Source organism: Ornithorhynchus anatinus, chromosome 10 (assembly GCF_004115215.2).
Source record: "Ornithorhynchus anatinus isolate Pmale09 chromosome 10, mOrnAna1.pri.v4, whole genome shotgun sequence".
Classification (NCBI taxonomy): domain Eukaryota; kingdom Metazoa; phylum Chordata; class Mammalia; order Monotremata; family Ornithorhynchidae; genus Ornithorhynchus; species Ornithorhynchus anatinus.
The window spans coordinates 44,430,089-44,454,139 of NC_041737.1; the positions used below are offsets into that span (position 1 = coordinate 44,430,089).

General features: G+C 44.3%; 1 long non-coding RNA gene across 1 annotated transcript; it reads left to right on the plus strand.

The window, feature by feature from the left end:
* The first annotated feature begins 10,595 nt into the window (after positions 1 to 10,595).
* On the plus strand, positions 10,596 to 22,259 carry LOC120638658. The gene is made up of 3 exons (XR_005660497.1): positions 10,596 to 10,954; positions 11,643 to 21,053; positions 22,174 to 22,259. It is a non-coding gene; the product is annotated as an uncharacterized LOC120638658 (long non-coding RNA).
* Positions 22,260 to 24,051: the final 1,792 nt, after the last annotated feature.

Sequence of the window (24,051 nt, forward strand, 5' to 3'; positions counted from 1 at the left end):
AGAGGACGGTGGCCAGTAATTCTACAGTGCCAAAAAGAACCCAGCCATCCATACCAACTCAGGATTTTGATCCACTACCTGGACATTAATGGGGTAAAATGGACAAGTCCGGATCACCGTGGTCTGGAGATGATGATGAAGCGTTTTTCTCTTCCCAGGAAAGGACTGGAACAAAACTGAAAAGAATGCAAATGGCTCCGCTCTTCCTTGGAAACGATCTTGGAAACCTGAAGAGAGTGATAAAGAAAATGAGGATCAAGTTGAGGAAAACCGCAAGAGATGGAGAAAGAAAAGCTCTTTCAGGGTACACCCAATCTCCCCAAAGCTCTTAAGAGTTCTACCCCGGATCTTTATGACCAGGGACAAGGAGGAACAAAAAATTAATATCGGAGGTTAAAAAGGAGAGATTTGCTTCCTACACTGTCTTCTTCTTAATTCTCTCTTGGGCCTTATAGGCCTAACTCGTTGAGAGTGCAGGGAGAATATTTGCTGTGACAAGGGAGAGATTTGCGTCATGCAGCTTCTCTCCTTCTTAATTATCTCATGGGACCTTAAGGCCAAATTCCCTGAGAGAGCTGAATAAATGTTTGACAATGAAAGGGAGGAACATGCTTCATGCAATTTCTCCTCCTTAATTCTCTCTGGAGTCTTTAAGGCCTAACTCCTCGAGGGGGCAGAGAGAATGTTTGAGGGGAAGAAGGAAAGATTTGCTTCATGGAACATCTCTGCTTCGTAATTCTCGTCTGGGTCTTTAAGGCCAAACTCCCTGAGAGAGCAGAGAAAATGATTGAAGAGGTAAAAGAGAAATTTGCTTCATGTTCTTCGTTCTTCATACATGTCTCCTGGGTCTTTAAGGCCTAATATCCTGAGAGAACCTAAAGAATGTTTGAGTTGGGAAAAGGTGAGCTTTCCTTCTTGCAATTTCTCCCACTAAATTCTCTACCGGGTCTTCATGGCAGGACTCCATGAGCGAACAGAGTTAATATTTGAGAGGGAAGGGAGCAGTTTGCTTCATGCAATATGCATTTCATAATCATCTCCTGGGTCTTTAAGGCCTAACTCCTTGGGAGAACAAAGAGAATATCGGAGGAAGAAAAGGAGAGAATTGCTTCATGCACAGTCTCTCCATCATAGTTCTCTCCTTGGTCTTCAAGGCCTGGCTACTTGAGCCAATCTGAGGTATGGCACAGCAAAAGCTCCATGCTAATTCCCCTGAAAACCTCTGAAAGAGTTTTCACCTTTATCCTCTCACACTACCTGCGGGGGACAAATGGCATTAACGCCCAGGGCCTTGGGGACAGCAAAACAGGTATGAGAGGAGAGTGCGAGAGGTTGGGTCATGGGGAATGTTTTGCATTGTAGCTGAACTATTTATTTCAATGTCTGTTTCCCTCTCTAGACTATTATAAGCTCTTTGGGGGCAGGGAGCATGTCTCCCAACTCTTGGTAATGCACTGTGGCATGCTCCTCACAGAGTAAGCACTCCAAAAATACCAATGATTGATTCACTGAAGTATGGCACATTCCAGCTGTGCAAGGAGGGCCTGCTAATGTTTCAAGTCCTAATCCTGTGACAAAGGTTTTATCATAACTCACAAAAACATTACAAGCTCCAAGGTTAGGTTTACTATTATCCAGATGTGCACAAAACCTGAATTTTGCCCATCGCTTTCTGGGCAATACCTGTCAGCTCTTATCCCCCCCCTAAAACAGAGAGAGAGGGGGTGTTTTCCGATCCCCCCCGAAAATGGGGGGGGCGGTGTTTTTCCATCCGATTTCCTCAGGTTTTTGGGGATTCCCTAGCTTGGCCTGCCTCTCTGTAACGGCTAGGGAATCTAGAAGTCTAAGGAAGCCCAGATCTAGGTCCTCGCCTCTCAGCATGCTGAAGACCCCAATGCAGTTAATTTTTAGGAAGATCAAATGTCTACGTCAGTTTGTGTGCATGGATGCAATTGACCTCTCCCTCAGAATCCCCTGGATTGAGTGGGTCAGTAGACTTGGGGCCCCCTCCGATACCAGCTTGTATCTAAAAGACACTCCTGCCAATTCGGCTGATGCAGGAACTGATGATGGTTTGGCTCTGATACCACAACGGTCGAAGGAGAAAGAAACGGATAGGTCGGCCTCTCCAAAATATATGGTGGGCACACACAGGGCCGCTGTTTTCTTTAGTAGATACTTGGTTGTGAATACTGTGAAACAGAGACGACTTCAAAAGAGCATTGTAATTCTGTCACTTCTACTGGTTTTCTCTCTTCTGTCCCATCCTGCTTGAAGGGAAAAGGTAGGCATATGATCCAGCTCCTCTAGCCAGGGTGATAAATGTTAAAGAATTTTTTATGAAGGAGTGAAAATTCCAAAAATTGTTTGCTGATTGCAACTCATGATTCTAATAGCTTCTTGTGTATACACACGATAGAGAATTTGACAGTATGTCCTGTCCCTCTGCAGTGTCAGCCTTGGCGGAGAAAGGCTGTGTGGAGTGCATGTTCATCAGCTGCAGAAGAAGAGAGGACACATGGAAATCAGGCAACTGTCTGCGGGGCCGGTCACCACCTCCGGTCTTTATTGTCCAAACTGTGGGAGAGGGAAAGGAGGGCTTTGTTTGATGTAAAAGCTTAGTGTAATCTCCTGCAGCCTCTTAAGAATTATATCCACCCTGGATCTTCAGGGCCCAGGTGCTGAAGGGTGAGAGCAGGGACACCCCCTTTTTTTGTCTGGGAGGGAGAGAGAGGAGAAAATGTGTAGAGATTTAGGGGACTGCAAAATTCTATAGTAATGTAACGTGACTTTAGGTCACTGTTAAAATGGCTCACGCATAACCCAAGGTAAACCTTTTCCCTTCTTTCCTAACCATATTAACCATTAGAAACTGATTTTTTTCCCGCTTTCACTATTCAATGGAAGAACACTTTCATTTACAGTCAAGCTCATACACCTGCATTCATTAAATCCATGTCCCTTGAAAAGCCAGTTAAGCAGTTAAATAAATAAATAAATAAATAAATAAATAAATAAATAAATAAATAAATATTTTTAAAAACCTTAGGAAACCCAAAACAATGAAATAGTTTAAAATTAAAATTAATCATTAAAAGTTGACATATAAAAAAAGGCATCATTGACATATAAAAATCACATATAATTCTCCTTTCCATTGACTATTGATATGTGGAAATTTTGTGATAGAAATCATTCTGTCTCTAGAGTCTTCATTTGGAAGAAAAAAGATGGGAAAATTTACCTCTGGTCTTTTGGACACTTTTAGCCTAATGAGTTTGAGGGAAGGAGGGACAATGAGAGAGATGAGAAATTTATGAGAATAAGAGGGACAAAATTTGTGTATCAGGTGAACTTCAGTTATTCGGGCCAGCATCTTGGGTGATTTTGCAAAAGTGATTTGTTGGAAAAATGAGTTTGTTACAGGCAGAGCAAGAGCCCTTCCCTGACTCGTGAAGACGTTGTGTGATGGCTTCTGCATCAATGGCCCGGCAGCTGTCCCTGCAGCCCCATTTTGCAGGGGGAAGCAGGGACAGCATGGTGAGAGGGAGCCGGGAAACTGGTTGGGAGGAAGTAGGCCTGAGGGTTTGAACCCTCAGCAACATTACCGTTAGCTTTTCCTCGATCCTCAGTTAGAGCCCCATTTCAGGGGAGATGGTGGTGCGGAGTGCGGAGGGGAGGGGCTCCCCATCTCCCTTCCTCCCCTTTCCCTTTCTGACCTCCCCTCCCTCCCTCTCTCTCCTTTTCTATCATCTTCCTTTTCTCCCATTTAGTCAACCAGCTTCTCAACAATCCAGGACTCCCTCCTGTCCCCCAGGCTAGGCAGTCTGTCCTGCTTCCTCTGGAATTTGTTTGCCACCAGCCATCCTGGGATATTCCTGCCTCACTATTTCCTCTGCACCCCAACTGAGCCAATCCCAGGCAGATGGACAAAATGGTAAGAGAAACCCACTTTCTAGGAAGATTTCAGGTAAGAGATTAGGACTGAGGGGAGGAGGGAAGATACACCCCTTTGAGGGAAGGCTGGAGGGAGAGTTTAATGTATAGTATACTGGTGATGATGAGGGGGACTAAATTTGGGAGTCATTTAACTTTCTTTTGGGACCGATGTCCCGGTCAGGTCTTGAAATCAATTATTGGTTGGAGAAAAGAGTTAAAGTTACAGGTGGTGCAGGAGAACCTCCCTGGCTCATGAAGGAGTCCTGTGATTGTGTCTGCGTCTCTGGCCTGGCAGCTGTCCCGGCAACCCCATTTTGCAGGGGGGCAGCTGGGACAGCCTGGTGAGAGGGAACTGGGGAAACTGGGGTGGAAATTTCGACGTTTATCCTGTTGGCACTGCCACTCGGTGCCCCCTAGGTCTCGGTGAGAGCCACAATGCAGGGGGGACGGTGGCAGTGGTGGGAGGAAAGGGAGGAGGGGAATCAATGGCGGGGGTCTTCTGTTTCTCCCCTCTTTTCCTCTTTCTATTGAGCCAATGTCGTCGCCTCACCTCCCTAACTCTTAATCTGTTTTTCTCCATCCCCTTCCTTATCCCTCCCCACCACCTCCACAACAATACTCCTAGTCAAACAGTCCCCCATGTTCTAGGCCACGATCCCCAGAACTCTCCATATGGTCCAGCTTCCTCTGGAATTCACCAGCCTGCAGACAGACATCTCAGACACGATTGACTCTTCCTTGGCACCACGGCCCAGGGGAGGATATGGCAAAGAAACCCGATTTCAAGGAAAAAATGCACGTAAGAGGAAGGACTCTGGAAGAGGGTGGGCACCTGCCCTTGAAGGTAGGAGAGAGAGTTTAATTAAAAATATAAGCTTAGTGACAATGAGAGAGGCAAAATTAGGTTTATTTTTGCAATAGCGTTTTGGGTACCACCTGGAAAACCTTGTGAATGTGTTGAAATTCTTTTCAAGGCAAACTCATAGGTGGGAAATCCACACCAACTCAGGATTTTGATCCACTACCTGGACATTAATGGGGTAAAATGGACAAGTCCGGATCACCGTGGTCTGGAGATGATGATGAAGCGTTTTTCTCTTCCCAGGAAAGGACTGGAACAAAACTGAAAGGAATGCAAATGGCTCCGCTCTTCCTTGGAAACGATCTTGGAAACCTGAAGAGAGTGATAAAGAAAATGAGGATCAAGTTGAGGAAAACCGCAAGAGATGGAGAAAGAAAAGCTCTTTCAGGGTACACCCAATCTCCCCAAAGCTCTTAAGAGTTCTACCCCGGATCTTTATGACCAGGGACAAGGAGGAACAAAAAATTAATATCGGAGGTTAAAAAGGAGAGATTTGCTTCCTACACTGTCTTCTTCTTAATTCTCTCTTGGGCCTTATAGGCCTAACTCGTTGAGAGTGCAGGGAGAATATTTGCTGTGACAAGGGAGAGATTTGCGTCGTGCAGCTTCTCTCCTTCTTAATTATCTCATGGGACCTTAAGGCCAAATTCCCTGAGAGAGCTGAATAAATGTTTGACAATGAAAAGGAGGAACATGCTTCATGCAATTTCTCCTCCTTAATTCTCTCTGGAGTCTTTAAGGCCTAACTCCTCGAGGGGGCAGAGAGAATGTTTGAGGGGAAGAAGGAAAGATTTGCTTCTTGGAACATCTCTGCTTCATAATTCTCGTCTGGGTCTTTAAGGCCAAACTCCCTGAGAGAGCAGAGAAAATGATTGAAGAGGTAAAAGAGAAATTTGCTTCATGTTCTTCGTTCTTCATACATGTCTCCTGGGTCTTTAAGGCCTAATATCCTGAGAGAACCTAAAGAATGTTTGAGTTGGGAAAAGGTGAGCTTTCCTTCTTGCAATTTCTCCCACTAAATTCTCTACCGGGTCTTCATGGCCGGACTCCATGAGCAAACAGAGTTAATATTTGAGAGGGAAGGGAGCAGTTTGCTTCATGCAATATGCATTTCATAATCATCTCCTGGGTCTTTAAGGCCTAACTCCTTGGGAGAACAAAGAGAATATCGGAGGAGGAAAAGGAGAGAATTGCTTCATGCACAATCTCTCCATCGTAGTTCTCTCCTTGGTCTTCAAGGCCTGGCTACTTGAGCCAATTTGAGGTAAGGCACAGCAAAGGCTCCATGCTAATTCCCCTGAAAACCTCTGACACTACCTGCGGGGGACAAACGACATCAACGCCCAGGGCCTCGGGGACAGCAAAACAGGTATGAGAGGAGAGTGCGAGAGGTTGGGTCATGGGGAATGTTTTGCATTGTAGCTGAGCTATGTATTTCAATGTCTGTATCCCTCTCTAGACTATTGTAAGCTCTTTGGGGGCAGGGAGCATGTCTCCCAACTCTTGGAAATGCACTGTGGCATGTTCCTCACAGAGTAAGCACTCCAAAAATACCAATGATTGATTCACTGAAGTATGGCACATTCCAGCTTTGCAAGGAGGGCCTGCTAATGTTTCAAGTCCTACTCCTGTGACAAAGGTTTTATCATAATTCACAAAAACATTACAAGCTCCAAGGTTAGGCTTACTATTATCCAGATGTGCACAAAACCTGAATTTTGCCCATCGCTTTCTGGGCAATACCTGTCAGCTCTTATCCCCCCCGAAACCAGAAGGGGGGGTATTTTTCAATTCCCCCCCGAAAACGGGGGGGGGGGGTTTCCATCCGATTTCCTCAGGTTTTTGGGGATTCCCTAGCTTGGCCTGCCTCTCTGTAACGGCTAGGGAATCTAGAAGTCTAAGGAAGCCCAGATCTAGGTCCTCGCCTCTCAGCATGCTGAAGACCCCAATGCAGTTAATTTTTAGGAAGATCAAATGTCTACGTCAGTTTGTGTGCATGGATGCAATTGACCTCTCCCTCAGAATCCCCTGGATTGAGTGGGTCAGTAGACTTGGGGCCCCCTCCGATACCAGCTTGTATCTAAAAGACACTCCTGCCAATTCGGCTGATGCAGGAACTGATGATGGTTTGGCTCTGATACCACAACGGTCAAAGGAGAAAGAAACGGATAGGTCGGCCTCTCCAAAATATATGTTGGGCACACACAGGGCCGCTGTTTTCTTTAGTAGATACTTGGTTGTGAATACTGTGAAACAGAGACGACTTCAAAAGAGCATTGTAATTCTGTCAATTCTACTGGTTTTCTCTCTTCTGTCCCATCCTGCTTGAAGGGAAAAGGTAGGAATATGATCCAGCTCCTCTAGCCAGGGTGATAAATGTTAAAGAATTTTTTATGAAGGAGTGAAAATTCCAAAAATTGTTTGCTGATTGCAACTCATGATTCTAATAGCTTCTTGTGTATACACACGATAGAGAATTTGACAGTATGTCCTGTCCCTCTGCAGTGTCAGCCTTGGCGGAGAAAGGCTGTGTGGAGTGCATGTTCATCAGCTGCAGAAGAAGAGAGGACACATGGAAATTAGGCAACTGTCTGCGGGGCCGGTCACCACCTCCGGTCTTTATTGTCCAAACTGTGGGAGAGGGAAAGGAGGGCTTTGTTTGATGTAAAAGCTTAGTGTAATCTCCTGCAGCCTCTCAAGAATTATCTCCACCCTGGATCTTCAGGGCCCAGGTGCTGAAGGGTGAGAGCAGGGACACACCCTTCTTTTTGTCTGGGAGGGAGAGAGAGGAGAAAATGTGTAGAGATTTAGGGGACTGCAAAATTCTATAGTACTGTAACGTGACTTTAGGTCACTGTTAAAATGGCTCACGCATAACCCGAGGTAAACCTTTTCCCTTCTTTCCTAACCATCTTAAACATTAGAAACTGAATTTTTTCCCCTTTCGGTATTCAATGGAAAAACACTTTCATTTACAGTCAAGTTCATACACCTGCATTCATTAAATCCATATCCCTTGAAAAGCCAGTTAAGCAGTTAAATAAATAAATACATAAATACATAAATAAATAAATAAATATTTAAAAAACCTTAGGAAACCCAAAACAATGAAATAGTTTAAAATTAAAATTAATCATTAAAAGTTGACATATAAAAAAAGGCATCATTGACATATAAAAATCACATATAATTCTCCTTTCCATTGACTATTGATATGTGGAAATTTTGTGATAGAAATCATTCTGTCTCTAGAGTCTTCATTTGGAAGAAAAAAGATGGGAAAATTTACCTCTGGTCTTTTGGACACTTTTAGCCTAATGAGTTTGAGGGAAGGAGGGACAATGAGAGAGATGAGAAATTTATGAGAATAAGAGGGACAAAATTTGTGTATCAGGTGAACTTCAGTTATTCGGGCCAGCAACTTGGGTGATTTTGCAAAAGTGATTTGTTGGAAAAATGAGTTTGTTACAGGCAGAGCAAGAGCCCTTCCCTGACTCGTGAAGACGTTGTGTGATGGCTTCTGCATCAATGGCCCGGCAGCTGTCCCTGCAGCCCCATATTGCAGGGGGAAGCAGGGGCAGCATGGTGAGAGGGAGCCGGGAAACTGGTTGGGAGGAGGTAGGCCTGAGGGTATGAACCCTCAACAACATTACCATTAGCTTCTCCTTGATCCTCAGTTGGAGCCCTATTTCGGGGGGATGGTGGTGCGGAGTGCGGAGGGGAGGGGTTTCCCCCTGCTCCCTTGCTCCCCTTTCCCTTTCTGGCCTCCCCTCCCTCCCTCTCTCTCCTTTTCTATCGTCTTCCTTTTCTGCCATTTAGTCAACCAGCTTCTCAACAATCCCGGACTCCCTTCTGTCTCCAAGGCTAGCCAGTCTGTCCCGCTTCCTCTGGAATTTGTTTGCCACCAGCCATCCTGGGATATTCCTGCCTCACTATTTCCTCTGCACCCCAACTGAGCCAATCCCAGGCAGATGGACAAAATGGTAAGAGAAACCCTCTTTCTAGGAAGATTTTCAGGTAAGAGATTAGGACTGAGGGGAGGAGGGAAGATACACCCCTTTGAGGGAAGGCTGGAGGGAGAGTTTAATGTATAGTATACTGGTGATGATGAGGGGGACTAAATTTGGGAGTCATTTAACTTTCTTTTGGGATCTATGTCCCGGTTAGGTCTTGAAATCAATTATTGGTTGGAGAAAAGAGTTAAAGTTACAGGTGGTGCAGGAGAACCTCCCTGGCTCATGAAGGAGTCCTGTGATTGTGTCTGCGTCTCTGGCCTGGCAGCTGTCCCGGCAACCCCATTTTGCAGGGGGGCAGCTGGGACAGCCTGGTGAGAGGGAACTGGGGAAACTGGGGTGGAAATTTCGACGTTTATCCTGTTGGCACTGCCACTCGGTGCCCCCTAGGTCTCGGTGAGAGCCACAATGCAGGGGGGACGGTGGCAGTGGTGGGAGGAAAGGGAGGAGGGGAATCAATGGCGGGGGTCTTCTGTTTCTCCCCTCTTTTCCTCTTTCTATTGAGCCAATGTCGTCGCCTCACCTCCCTAACTCTTAATCTGTTTTTCTCCATCCCCTTCCTTATCCCTCCCCACCACCTCCACAACAATACTCCTAGTCAAACAGTCCCCCATGTTCTAGGCCACGATCCCCAGAACTCTCCATATGGTCCAGCTTCCTCTGGAATTCACCAGCCTGCAGACAGACATCTCAGACACGATTGACTCTTCCTTGGCACCACGGCCCAGGGGAGGATATGGCAAAGAAACCCGATTTCAAGGAAAAAATGGACGTAAGAGGAAGGACTCTGGAAGAGGGTGGGCACCTGCCCTTGAAGGTAGGAGAGAGAGTTTAATTAAAAATGTAAGCTTAGTGACAATGAGAGAGGCAAAATTAGGTTTATTTTTGCAATAGCGTTTTGGGTACCACCTGGAAAACCTTGTGAATGTGTTGAAATTCTTTTCAAGGCAAACTCATAGGTGGGAAATCATGCTATGACTTTGTTTCACCCAGTTCTATCACTCAGGTGCCTGAGGAAGTACCCTGAGGGGAATCCGGGGAGACAGCGCAGGACCCCCAGGAGGAAGCAGATCGGAGGGGAAATCCAGGAGAATTGAGGACACCAAAACATATGGAGAGGAGACGAGGAACTGACTGCCTGACAAAAGAAAAAAATGAGTATCTCAAATTGTTTCTGGTGTGGGAGGAAATCCTTATATCGTTCTAACCAAATGAATCTTTATAAAAGCCCAGTTCCTAGCCATTAGCACGTTTTACCTGCGGTATCTTTGTCTCAGACTTACTAATCTAAGACATTGGAGAAGAAAATGAACTAACAATTTCCTCACATAATATTTACTCAATCCATTTTCAGCGGAAAGAACTTGAGTAAGTATTGCTTTTGCACTTTAAAACTTGAGTCAGGGAAAGAGAGGAGATGTAATCAGCCTAAATATCTTGGCCAGTAATTTCATAGAGGACAGACAGAATGGAGTTTGGTAGAAAATAATTAAATAGGACATTAACATTAGGTCAAAAGGAGCCTTAGTGTAAATTTCCAAAGGAAATTTACTTTATATCCCCGTAAACTCATTCATTCATTCATTCAATAGTATTTATTGAGCGCTTACTATGTGCAGAGCACTGTACTAAGCGCTTGGGATGAACAAGTCGGCAACAGATAGAGACAGTCCCTGCCGTTTGACGGGCTTACAGTCTAATCGGGGGAGACGGACAGACAAGAACAATGGCACTAAACAGCGTCAAGGGGAAGAACATCTCGTAAAAACAATGGCAACTAAATAGAATCAAGGCTCCGATAGAGTTCCGTAGCATAAACCGCTGTGATTTTCAAGAGTTCTCTCCCATGACTATTGGTTTGGGTGACTGTTGTGAGGATTTTGATCAGACGAGGGGAAAGCAAATAACTTGTGACACAGTGGCAATCGTATAATAACGCTTATTTGAAACGGATTTGGAGTAGGGCTCTCCACCTGCTTTAGTCTAGGAAAGTGAAGGAGTGGCTCTGCTCTCAAACCCAGTTTGGTTTTTTTTCAGAAACCTGAACTACCCACATCGCCTGCCATTGACAAGGGAAGTGGAGATGTCAGCCGTGGGTAGGCGAGGTGGGCCAGATGGAGAGATGCCAGGTGAACCCAAGGTAAGAGAGAGGGGACAGGTAGTGGAGGAGGTAACATGAGGGGTGGCTGGATTCACTTGGTCTAAATGGAAAGGAAATTGGGGGAATGCTCCAATTTCATTTTATCTTCAACACAGCCGTACTGATTGGGCACCCCCGTTCTGTAGCGTGCTGTGCTCATTGGTATGGAGAGCACAGTGGAAGTTAAAGATACATTTCCTGCCCTGGAGGAACTGGTGACCAATTAAAATGACGGCTCTGGGAAATATTCAGAAACGTAACTTTTCAGGGTGTGGTAGGGGGATTTATTTTTTCAATTTTCCTTTGAAACTGAAATGCCTGTCCCTTAATAGAGTCCATTGTAAGTTAAATTTGGTCAGCTCGCCATTTGAAAGGCTTTTTACAAAATGACTTTTAGGATAGAAGTCTTGGTTGAAGGCAAACTGGGCTATTTATGCCTGGAACTTCACCGTAACATGCTGCCTGTGGGAATTAGACCCGCGTAGTGATATTTTGTCTCCTAGTTCCTTTACCTTTCTGAGGATGAAGGCCAGTAATCCCACAATGCCAGAATGAATCAGGCCGTTCACATCAACTCAGGATTTCGATACGCTACCTGAACATGAATAGGGTAAAATGGACAGAGTGCCAGGATAAGTCCGGATCACCGGGGTCTGGAGATGATGATGAAGCGTTTTTCTCTTCCCAGGAAAGGACTGGAACCAAAATGAAAAGAATGCAAATGGCTCAGATCTTCACTGGAAAAGATCGTGGAAACCTGAAGCAAGAAACTGAGGATCAAGTTGAGGAAAAGTGCAAGAGATGGATAAAGAGAAACTCTTTCAGGGTACACCCAATCTCCCCGGAGCTTGTAAGAGTTCCACCCCGATCTTTATGACCGGCAACAAGGTGGAAGAAAACATTAATTTCTGAGGTTAAAGAGGAGAAATTTCCTAAAGTTTCCACCACAGCCAATTGTGCAAGCTTTAAGACTTGAGGCAGGGGAGAAAAAGCTTATCTTCAAATTTCATATAAAATCAACTACATTTTGCTGCCAGAATATTTGAAGTGTGAAAGAAGGAGGTAATTGCTTCATGGCGTGTCACCTTCTGTATTCTCTCCTGGGTCTTTATGGCCAAACCCCTTTGAGGGAGCTCTGAGAATGTTTGATGGGAATAGGAGAGACTTGCTTCATGCAATGTCTACTCCATAATCCTCTGTTGGGTCTTTAAGGCCTAACCCCTTGAGAGAGCAAAGAGAATGTTTGAGGTGAAAAAGGAGAGATTTGCTTCATGCAGTATCTCACCCATGTCTTCACGACCTAATGCCTCAAGTGAGCAGAGACAATATTACAGGAGGAAAAGGAAAAGCTTGCTTCATGCAATATCTACTTAATTCTCTCTTAGGTCTTAAAGTCCCCCATTCCTGGAGATAGCAGAGGAAAAACTGAGGTGAAAAAGGAGAGATTTGCTTCATGCAACATCTCACCAAGGTCTTCATGACCTAATGCCTCAGATGAGCAGAGATGATACTGTAGGTGGAGAAAGAGATACTTGCTTCATGCAATCTCTACTTAATTCTCTCTTGGGTCTTTAAGGCCCAACTCCTTGAGAGAGCAGAGAGAATGTTTAAGGTGAAAAAGGAGAGATTTGCTTCATGCATTATCTCACCAAGGTCTTCATGACCTAATGCCTCAGATGAGCAGAGATGATATTGTAGCTGGGACAGGAGATACTTGCTTCATGCAATATCTACTTAATTCTCTCTTGGGTCTTTAAGTACCCCACTCCTGGAGATAGCAGAGAGAATGTTAGAGGTGAAAAAGGAGAGATTTGCTTTATGCAGTATCTAACCCAGATCTTCACGATCTAATGCCTCAATAGAGCAGAGACAATATTATAGGTGGAAAAGGAGATACCTGCTATCTACTAATTGTCTTATTGGACCTTTACGGCCCAATAGCTTGAGAGAGCAGGGAGAATATTTCAAATGAAAAAGAGATTTGCTCCATGCAATATCTAACCCAAGTCTTCACGACCATATGCCTCAGATGAGCAGAGGTGATACTGTAGGTGGAAAAAGAGATACTAGCTTCATGCAATATCTACTTAGTTCTCTCTCGGGTCTCTAAGGCCTAACTCCTTGAGAGAGCAGAGAGAATGTTTGAGGTGAAAAAGGAGAGATCTGCTTCATGCAATATCTCACCAAGGTCTTCATGACCTAATGCCTCCAATGAGCAGAGATGATACTGTAGGTGGAAACGGAGGTACTTGCTTCATGCAATATCTATTTAATTCTCTCTTAGGTCTTTAAGGCCCAACTCCTTGAGAGAGCAGAGAGAATGTTTGAAGTGAAAAAGGGGAGATCTGCCTCATGCAATATCTCACCGAGGTCTTCATGACCTAATGCCTCAAATGAGCAGAGATGATATTGTAGGTGGAAAAGGGGATACTTGCTTCATGCAATATCTATTTAATTCTCTCTTAGGTCTTTAAGGCCCAACTCGTTGAGAGAGCAGAGAGAATGTTTGAGGTAAAAAAGGAGAGATTTGCTTCATGCAATATCTCAGCAAGGTCCTCATGACCGAATGCTGCAAATGAGCAGATTTGATATTGCAGGTGGAGAAAGAGATACTTGCTTCATCTAATCTCTACTTAATTCTCTCTTGGGTCTTGAAGGCCTAACTGCTTGAGAGATCAGAGAGAATGTTCGAGGTGAAAAAGGAGAGATTTGCTTCATGCAGTATCTCACCCAGGTCTTCACGACCAAATGCCTCAAATAAGCAGAGGTAACATTAGAGGTGGCAAAGAAGATTCTTGCTTCATGCAATCACTACATAATTCTCTCTTGGGCCTTTAAGGCTCAACTCCTTGAGGGAACAGAGAGAATGTTTGAGGTGAAAAAGGAGAGATTAGTTTCATGCAATATCTCACCAAGGTCTTCATGACCTAATGCCTCAAATGAGCAGAGATGATATTGTAGGTGGAGAAAGAGATACTTGCTTCATGCAATCTCTACTTAATTCTCTCTTGGGTCTTTAAGGCCCAACTCCTTGAGAGAGCAGAGAGAATGTTTGAGGTGAAAAAAGAGAGATTTGCTTCATGCAATATCTCACCAAGGTCTTCATGACCGAATGCCTCAAATAAGCAGAGATGATATTGTAGGTGGAAAAGGAGTTCCTTGCTTCATGCAATATCTACTGAATTCTCTCTTGGGTCATTAAGGCCCCACTCCTTCAGAGAGCAGACTGAGTGTTTGAGGTGAAAAAGGAGAGATTTGCTTCATGCAGTATCTCCCCCAGGTCTTCACGTCCTAATGCCTCAAGAAAGCAGAGACAGTAATGATAGGTGGCAAAGGAGATTCTTGCTTCATGCAGTATCTACTTAAATCTCTCTGGGGTCATTAAGGCCCAAACCCCTGAGAGAGCAGAGACAAAGATTGAGGTGAAAAAGGAGAGATTTGCTTCATGCAATATCTCACACAGGTCTTCATGACCAAGTGCCTCAAATGAGCAGAGATGATAATGTAGGTGGAAAAAGAGATACTTGCTTCATGCAATATCTACTTAATTCTCTTAATGGGTCTTTAAGGCCCAACAGCTTGAGAGAGCAGAGGGAATGTTTGAGGTGAAAAAGGAGAGATTTGCTTCATGCAATATCTCACCCAGGTCCTCCCTTTCCTAATACCTCAAATGAGCAGAGATGATATTGTAGGTGGAAAAAGAGATACTTGCTTCATGCCGTATCTACTTGACTCTCTCTTTGGTCTTTAAGGCCCAACACCTTGAGAGAGCAGATAGAATGTTTGAGGTGAAAGAGGAGAGATTTGCTTCATGCAGTATCTCCCACTGATCTTCACAACGTAATGGCAGTGGGGAGCACTGAGACTATTTTGGGTGGAAAAGAAGAGCTTTGCTTCAGGCAATATCTCCCCTTCCTTCTCCCCTTGGTCTTTATGAAGCAATTCCTCAAGTGATCAGAGAAAATGTTTGAAGAGGTAAATGAGACATCTGTTTCGTGCCATATCTTCTTCACAATAGTCTCCTGCGTCTAAGGCCAAATTTCCTGAGAGAGCAGGGTGAATCCTTGAAAATGAAAAGGAGAAATCTGCTTCATACAATATCTTCTCCTTAATTTTCTCTTGGGTCTTCAGGCATAACTCTGTGACAGAGCAGAGAGTCTGATTGAAGATGAAAAGGAGAGATTTGCTTCATGCAATAACTCTTTCTTAATTCTCTCTTAGGCCTTTAAGGCTTAACTCTTTATAAGAGCAAAGAGAATGAGGTAAATAAGGAAAGATTTGCTTCACACCATATATCTCTTCTGAACGTCTCTCAAGGGTCTTTAAAGCCAAATCCCTTAAGAGAGCATAGTGAAAGTTTGAAAATGAAAAGAGAATTCTTGTTCATGCAATATCTCCTCCTTCAATCTCCCCTGGGCCTTTAAGGCCTAACTCCTAGAGAGAGCCGAGAAATGACTGAGGTGAAAAAAAGAGAGATGTGCTTCATGCAGTATCTCTCCTCCTTAATTCTCTTTTGTGTCTTTAAGCCACAACTCCATGAATGAGGAGAGAGAATATTTGGGGGTGCAAAGTAGAAATTTGCTTCATGCAGCATCTCCTTCTCAATTTTCTCTTGGGTCTTTAAGGCCTAACTCTTCGAGAGATCAGAGAGAATGTTTGGAGGTTAAAAAGGAGAACTTTGCTTCATGCCATTATCACCTTCTTTATTCCCTCAGGGTTCTCTAAGGACAACCCCCTTGAGAGAGCAGAGGAAATGTTTGAAGTTGAACAGAGAAGACCTGATTCATGCAACATCTCCTCCCTAATTCCATCTTAGGTCTTAAGGTCCTACCTTGTTGAAGGAGCAGAGATGATAATTGAGGATGAAAAGTAGACATTTGCTTCCTGTAATATCTCCTTATTAATTCTGTCTAGTGTCTTTGAGGCCTAACTCTTTGAGAGAGAATGTTTGAGGTTGCAAAGGAGAGATTTGCTTCATGCAATATCTATCCTTCTGATTAAGTCCAAGGACAACCGATTGAATGTTGGATAAGGGCAAGGAGTAATCTTCTTCATGCACTTTCTCCTCCTAAATTGGTCTGGGGGTCTTTAAGGCCTATCTCCATGAATGAAGAGTGAAAATATTTGAGGATGAAAAGTAGAGAATTGCTTCATGCAATAGCTCCTCCTTAATTCTCTCCTGGCTCTTTAAGGCCTAACTCCTTGAGATAGCAGAAAGAATATTTGAGCATGAAACATAGAGATTTGCTTCATGTAAGATCTCCTTCTTAATTGTCTCTGGAGTCTTTAAAGCCAAAATCCCAGAGAGAGCACAGAGAATGTTTGCAAATGAAAAGTAGTGACTTGCTTCATGGAGTATCTTCTTGTTAATTCCCCTTTGGGCCATAAAGATCTAATGCCTTGCCCGAGCTCAGAGCAAGTTTGAGGATAACTAGGAGGAATTTGCTTCACGCGACATCTCCTTGTTAATTTTCTCCTAGGTCGATAAGGCCCAACTCCTTGGGAAAGCAGAGAGAAGGTTTGAGGTGAAAAAGGAGAGAATTGCTTCACGCAATCGCTCACCCAGATCTTCATGACCTAATGCCTCAAGGAGGTCGAGACGATACTTGCTTCATGCAATCTCTACTTAATTCTCTCTTGGGTCTGTAAGGCCCAACTCCTTGAGAGAGCAGAGAGAATGTTTGAGGTGAAAAAGGAGAGATTTGCTTCATGCAATATCTCACCAAGGTCTTCATGACCTAATGCCTCAAATGAGCAGGGATGATATTGTAGGTGGAAAAGGAGATACTTGCTTCATGCAATATCTACTTAATTCTCTCTTGGGTCTTTAAGGCCCAACTCCTTGAGAGAGCAGAGAGAATGATTGAGGTAAAAAAGGAGACATTTGCTTCATGCAACATCTCACCAAGGTCTTCATGACCGAATGCCGCAAATGAGCAGATTTAATAATGTAGGTGGAGAAAGAGATAGTTGCTTCATCTAATATCTCCTTAATTCTCTCTTGGGTCTTGAAGACCTAACTCCTTGAGAGAGCAGAGAGAATGTTTGAGGTGAAAAAGGAGAGATTTGCTTCACGCAGTATCTCACCCAGGTCTTCATGACCAAATGCCTCAAGTAAGCAGAGATGACTTTAGAGGTGGCAAAGGAGATTCTTGCTTCATGCAATCTCCACATAATTCTCTCTTGGGCCTTTAAGGCCCAACTCCTTGAGAGAACAGAGAGAATGTTTGAGGTGAAAAAGGAGAGATTTGCTTCATGCAATATCTCACCAAGGTCTTCATGACCTAATGCCCCAAATGAGCAAAGATGATATTGTAGTTGGAAAAAGAGATACTTGCTTCATGCAATATCTACTTAATTCTCTCTTGGGTCTCTAAGGCCCATCTTCTTGAGAGAGCAGAGAGAATGTTTGAGGTGAAAAAGGGGAGATTTGCTTCATGCAGTATCTCACCCAGGTCTTCACGACCAAATGCCTCAAATGAGCAGAGGTGATATTATAGGTCGAAAATGGAATACTTGCCTCATGCAATATGTACTTAATTCTCTCTTGGGTCTTTAAGGCCCAACACTTTGAGAGAGCAGAGAGAGATTTGCTTCATGCAATATCTCACCCAGATCTTCATGACCTAATGTCTCAAGAGAGCAGACACAGTAGCATGGGTGGAAAAGGTGTTCCTTGCTTCATGTAATCTCTACTTAATTCTCTCTTGGGTCTTTAAGGCCGACACCTTGAGAGAACAGAGGGAACGTTTGTGGTGAAAAAGGAGAGATTTGCTTCATGCAGTATTTCACCCAGGTCTTCACGACCAAATGCCTCAAATGAGCAAGAGATGATAGTATAGGTAGAAAAGAGAATACTTGCTTCATGCAATGTCTACTTAATTCTCTCTTGGGTCTTTAAGGCCCAACACCTTGAGAGAGCAGAGAGAATGTTTGAGGTGAAAAAGGAGAGATTTGCTTCATGCAGTATCTCACCCAGGTCTTCACGACCAAATGCCTCAAATGAGCCAGAGACGATATTATAGGTAGAAATGGAGATTCTTGCTACATGAAAAAATCTACTTAATTCTCTCTTGGGCCTTTAAGGCTCACCTCCTTGAGGGAGCGGAGAGAATATTTGAGGTGAAAAAGGGGAGATTTGCTTTATGCAATATTTCACCCAGGTCTTGAAGACCTACTTCCTCAAGGGTGCCGAGACAATAATATAGATGGAAAAGGAGTTCCTTGCTTCATGCACTATCTACTTAATTATTTCTTGGGTCTTTAAGGCCCAACTCCTTGAGAGAACAGAGGGAATGTTTGGGGTGAAAAAGGAGAGATTTGCTTCATGTAATATCTCACCCAGGTAGGTCTTCATGACCTAATGTCTCAAGTGAGCAGAGACAAATTATGGTGGAAGAAGAGATACCAGCTTCATGTAGTATCCTCTTAAGTATCTTTTGAATCTTTAATGCCCAACTCCTCTAGAGAGCAGAGGGATTATTTGAGGTGAAAAAGGAGAGATCTGCTTCATGCAGTGTTTCCCTTTTAAATCCTACCCCGGTCTTCATGACCTAATGCCTCTACTGAGCAGAGACACTATTATAATGTTAAAGGAGGTACCTGCTTCATGCAATATCTACTTAATTCTCTCTTGGGTCTTTAAGGCTCAACTCCTTGAGAGAGCAGAGAGAATGTTTGAGGTGAAAACGGAGAGATTTGCCTCGTGCAATAGCTCCCATTTCAATCTCACCCAGGTCTTCATGACCTAATGCGTCAATTGAGCAGAGACAACATTATAGGTGGAAAAGGAGATCCTTGCTTTATGCAGTATCTACTTACATTTCCCTTAGGTCTTTAAGACCCAGTTCCCTGAGGTGGAAAAGGAGAGATTTGCCTCATGCAATACCTCACCCAAGTCTTCACCACCTAATACCTCTTGTGAGCAGAGACAGTATTATAGGTGGAAAAAGAGATACCTGCTTCCTGCCATATCTACTTAATTCTCTCTTGGGTCTTTAAAGCCCAACTCCTTGAGAGAACAGAGAGAATGTTGGAGGTGGGAGAGATTTGCTTCATGCAATATTTCCCACTGCCACTCACGACATAGTGCCTCAAGTAAGCAGGGAGACTACTTTAGGGGGAAAAGAAGAGCTTTGTTTCAGGCAATGGCTCCCTTTCATTCTCTTCCGGGTCTTCGTGATGCCCTGCTTCAAGTTTGCTGAGAAAAGGATTGAAGAGATGAAGGATAAATTTGCTTCATGCCATATCTTCTTCATTCTGTCTTCTAAGTCTTTAAAAGCCAATCTCCCTGAGAGAGCAGGGGAACATTTTAAAATGAAAAGGAGAAACATGCTTTATGCAATATCTCCGTAGTTCCCTCTTGGGCCCTTAAGAACAAATTATTGGACTGAATGGAGAGTATATTTGAAGATAACAAGTAGAGATGACATTTGTTTCGTGTGGTATCTCCTTTATAATTCTCTCTTGGGCCTTTAAGTACTAAGTCCTTGAGAAAGTAGAGAGAATGTTTAAGGTGAAGAAGGAAAGATTTGTTTCATGCAATATCTCCCTCCACAATTGTCTCCTGGGTCTTTAATGCCTAACTCCTTGAACGAGGAGAGAGCATAATTGAGGATGAAAAGTAGAGATTGACTTCATGGAGTATCTCCTTCTTAATTTTCTCTTGGGTCTCTAAGGCCTAATTCCTTGAGAGATCGGAGAGAACGATGGAGGAGAATTTTTGGAGAATTTTGCTTCATGCAATATCAGTGTGTTAATTGATTCCTAAGGACAAGAGAGCAGAGGAAATGTTTGAAGATGGGAAGAGACTTGCTTCATGCAATATCTCCTCCTTAACTCTCTTGGGCCTATTAAGATCTAACTCTTTGACCGAGCAGAGAGTATGTGGGAAGATAAAAAGGAGAGATTTGCTTCCTGCAGTATCTCCTTATTAATTCTATCTTGGGCTTTTCAGGCCTAACTCCTTGAGAGAGCAGAGAAAATGTTTGAAATGAAAAAGGAGAGATTTGCTTGATGCATTCTCTCTCCTTCTTGGGGCTGGGGGTTTAGGGCCAAACTCCCTGAGACAGCAGAATGAATGTTGGAACCTAAAAGCAGAAACCTGCTTCATGCAAGTTCTTTTCCTTAATTGTCTAACTCCTTGAGTGAGCACTGAGAATATTTGAAGATGGAAAGCAGAGATTTGGTTCATGCAGTATCTTCTTAATTCTCTCTTGGGTCTAGAAAGCCCAACTACTTGAGTGAGCAAAGAGACTATTTGAGAATGAAAAGTAGAGCCTTGCTTCATGCAGTATCTCTTTCTTAGTAGATGTTTGAAGATGGGAAGGAGAGACTTGCTTCATGCAATATCTCCTTATTAAGTGTCTTTTGAGTCTGTCAGATCTAACCCCTTGAGAGAGCAGAGAGAATGTCTAAGGTGAAAAAGAAGAGCCGAGCTTCCAGCAGAATCTCCCTTTAAAAGGACACCTGGGTGTTCACAACCTATAGCCTCAAGTGGGCGGAGAATATTTTTGTCAGAAAAGGAGAAACCTGCTTCATGCAATAGCTACTTAGTTCTCTCTTGGTTCTCTATGGCCTAAGTCCTCGAGAGAGCAGAGAGAATGTATGAGATGAAAGATGAGAGATGTGCTTTATGCAGTATCTCCCATTTATTTTTCCAGTAGACCTTCAGAACCTAATGCCCCAAGTGAGAAGAGAGGATAGTTTAAGTGGAAAAAGAGAGCCTTGCTTCAGGCAATATTTCCCCTTCATTCTCTTGAGGGTTTTTACTACCCAGTGACTCAAGAGAGCAGAGGAAATGATTAAAGAGGTAAAGGAGAAATTTGCTTCATGCCATATGCACTTGGTAACTGTCCTGTGGGTCTTTAAGGCCCAACTCATTGAGAGGACAAAGAAAATATTTGAGGAGGAAATTCTTCGTAATTCTCTTCTTGGGCTTCAAGGCCTGACTACTTGAGCCAATTTGTGGTACAACACACAAAAGTCTCCGAGCTAATTGCCCCCAAAACCTCTGAAAGAGATTTCACCTTTATCCTCTCACACTACCTGTGGGGGACGAACGGCATCAAGGCCCAGGGCCCCCGGGACAGCAAAAGAGGTATGAGAGGAGGGTGCGAGAGGCCGGGTCGTGGGGGACGTTGGGAATTGTAGTAGAGTTATGTATTTCAATGTCTGTTTCCCTCTCTGGACTGTAAGCTGATTTTGGGCAGGGACCATGTCTCCCAGCTCTATGGTATTATGCTCTTCCAAATGCACAGTCGAGTGTTCCGCACAGAGTAATCACTCAACAGATATTAATGATTCCCTGACGTATTGCACATCCCAGCTGTGCCTGAAAAGCATGGTCATGTTTGAACTGCTAACGTGGTGAAGATTTTATTGTAACTCAGAAAAACATTACACGCTCTAAGGTTTTGCTCCATGAAATCCAGCCCTGCACAGACAGTGATTTTGGCTGAACAAATCTGGGCAATACTTGTCACCTCTGATCCCCCATGGAAACACGGAGAAAGCTGGTCTTTTTCCATCTAATTCCACCGCGGTTTTTGCATTTCCCTGGCTCGGCCTGCCTCTGTGTAATGGCTAGGGAATCTAGAAGTCTAAGGAAGCCCAGATCTTGGCTCTTGCTTCTCAGCTTGCTGAAGAGCCCAGTGGAGTTGGTTTTTAGTGAAGATAAATGTATAACTCAGTTTGCGGGCATTAGCACAATTGACTTCTCCCTCAAATCCCCTGGATTGGGTGGGCCAGTAGACCGGGGGTCCCCCTCTGATACCATCTTGTGTCTTAAAGACTCTCCTGCCTGTTCTGCTGATGCAGGAACCGTCGATTTTAGAGCTCTGACCTCTCAACAGCCCAAGGAGAAAGAAACGGATAGTTGGGACTCTCCAAACTGTATTTGGGCACACACGGGGCTATTGTTTTCAGTAGAAGACACTTGGTTCTAGATACTGGGAAACAGAAATAACTTAGAAAAACCGTTGTAATTGTGTCAATTCCATTATTTTTCTCTCTTCTCTCCAGTTGTACCCTGCAGGGAAAGGTCGGGCCCATGACCGAGATCCAGCTCCTCTGGTCAGGGCAATTAATGTTAACTAGGCTTTTGTGCAGGAGACAAAATTACAAAAAATGCGGGCCAATTGTAACTGGTGATTCTAAAAGCTAGCTCCTTGTGTCTCCACACGATAGAGCATTTGACGATACGTCTTATCTTTCTGCAGCGCCAGCCTCGGTATAGGAAGGCTCTGGGAATGCTTGTTCATCACCCGCAGAAGAAGAGAGGACACGTGGAAATCAGGCAACTGTCCGCGGTCCCTGTCACCCCCCTCCTGTCTTGATGGCCCAGACTGTGGGAGGGGGAAAAGAGGGCTTTGTTTCCTGTAAAAGCCTAGTGTCGGCCCCTGCAGCCTCTTAAGAAGATCTCCACTTTGGGCCTTCAAGGAGGGCCCCCTTCTTTATGGCTGGGAGGGGGACGGAAGAGAAGATGTATAGAGACTAAGGGGACTGCAAAATCGCATAGCATCGTAGCGATTTCAGCTCATTCTTTAAATGGCACAAACCAGAGGTAAATCTTTTCCCTTCTTTCCTAATCATCTTTAACTGTCACAAACTGAATTTTTCCTCCCCCATTCAATGTTCAATGGGAGAATACTTTCATCTGATTCATTTCCAATCATGCACAGTCACCTGCCCTCATGAAATCCCGACACTTTCCAAAGCTAATAAAATAGTTAAAATAAACAAATAATAAATAAAATGTAAAAAACCCATAGGAAACCCCAAACTCAATGAAATAGTTTAAAATTAAAATTAATCATTAAAAGTTGACATATGAAACGAGGCACCACTGACATATAATAATCACATATAATTCTCCTTACCATTGAATAGAGATATGTGGGAATTTTGTGGTAAAAATCATTCTCTCTAGATTCTGCATTTGGAAGGAAAAAGATGGGAAAGTTTATCTCTGTGTTTTGGCCAATTTTAGCCTCATGGCTTTGAGCGAGCAAGATGACTGTGACCCAACAGTCCTATCTATTTATTCCATGGGAAACGCTGGCACCTAATGTCATCACAGTGAGAGCACCGCATTTGCTTAATTTGCAACCACTTGGTCTTTGTTGAGAAAAGCATGACCTCTCTTTCTTTAACACTGCCCAAGTAGAATTGTGTCTAGAGATTCAATCCACAGGACAGGTGGGAGATTATCATATTGGGCGCGGTCTTCCCCACCCGGGGCAGCAAACACCAGGCCCCGACGTGGAGCAGCGGTAAGCGATCTCCCCTGGGGACAGTAGAGCAGGTCACTGGCGGTGCCTGAAAGGAGGTACGAGGGAGTGGGAAAGGAGCACCCCCTGCCCTGTCCACCCTGCAAACACACACACACACACACACACACACACACACACACACACACACACACACATTCCCAGGGACTGATGAATAGAAATGCATTATTTCTACATGCCTGAATGGAGGTACAAGGGGGTGGGAAAGAAGATCATCCCTAATGCCACACTCTCGTGTTATCCTCTGAATGGACCTGGGGATGGGGGAGCATTTACCAGGTACGGTCACCTGCTGAGGCTTTTCCACTTCAGAATTTGCGGGGAGGATATTTGTTCCCTTCTCCAGGAGAGTATCATCAGCCTTCCTGTGTCCAGAAAGAAGGATATGAAGTTACAGGTGGAAGACAGAGCGTCCCCGGCTAGTGAAGGACGAGGCGGGTGATCGTGTCTGCATCGCTGTCCTGACAGCTGTCCCCGCAGCTCCATATTGCAGGGGGGAAGCGGGGACAGCCGGTGAGGGGGAGCAGGGAAACTGGGTTCGAGGAGGTGCGGCTGGAGGTCCCAACCCCTAAGCAGCATTGCCACTAGTTGCCCCCTGATGCTCAATGGGAGCACTCTTGCGGAGGGGACAGTAGCAGTGCGGGGCAGGAGGGAAAAGGGAAACTACCGGTTTCCTCCTGGGTCTTCCCACTTCCCTATTTTGCCTTCCCCTCTTTGCCGCCCCTTCTTATCCATCCTCGACTACAGCGCCCTCCTCACCTGCCTGCTCTGGAATTTGTCGCCTGCTTGCCGACAGCCATCCCAGGA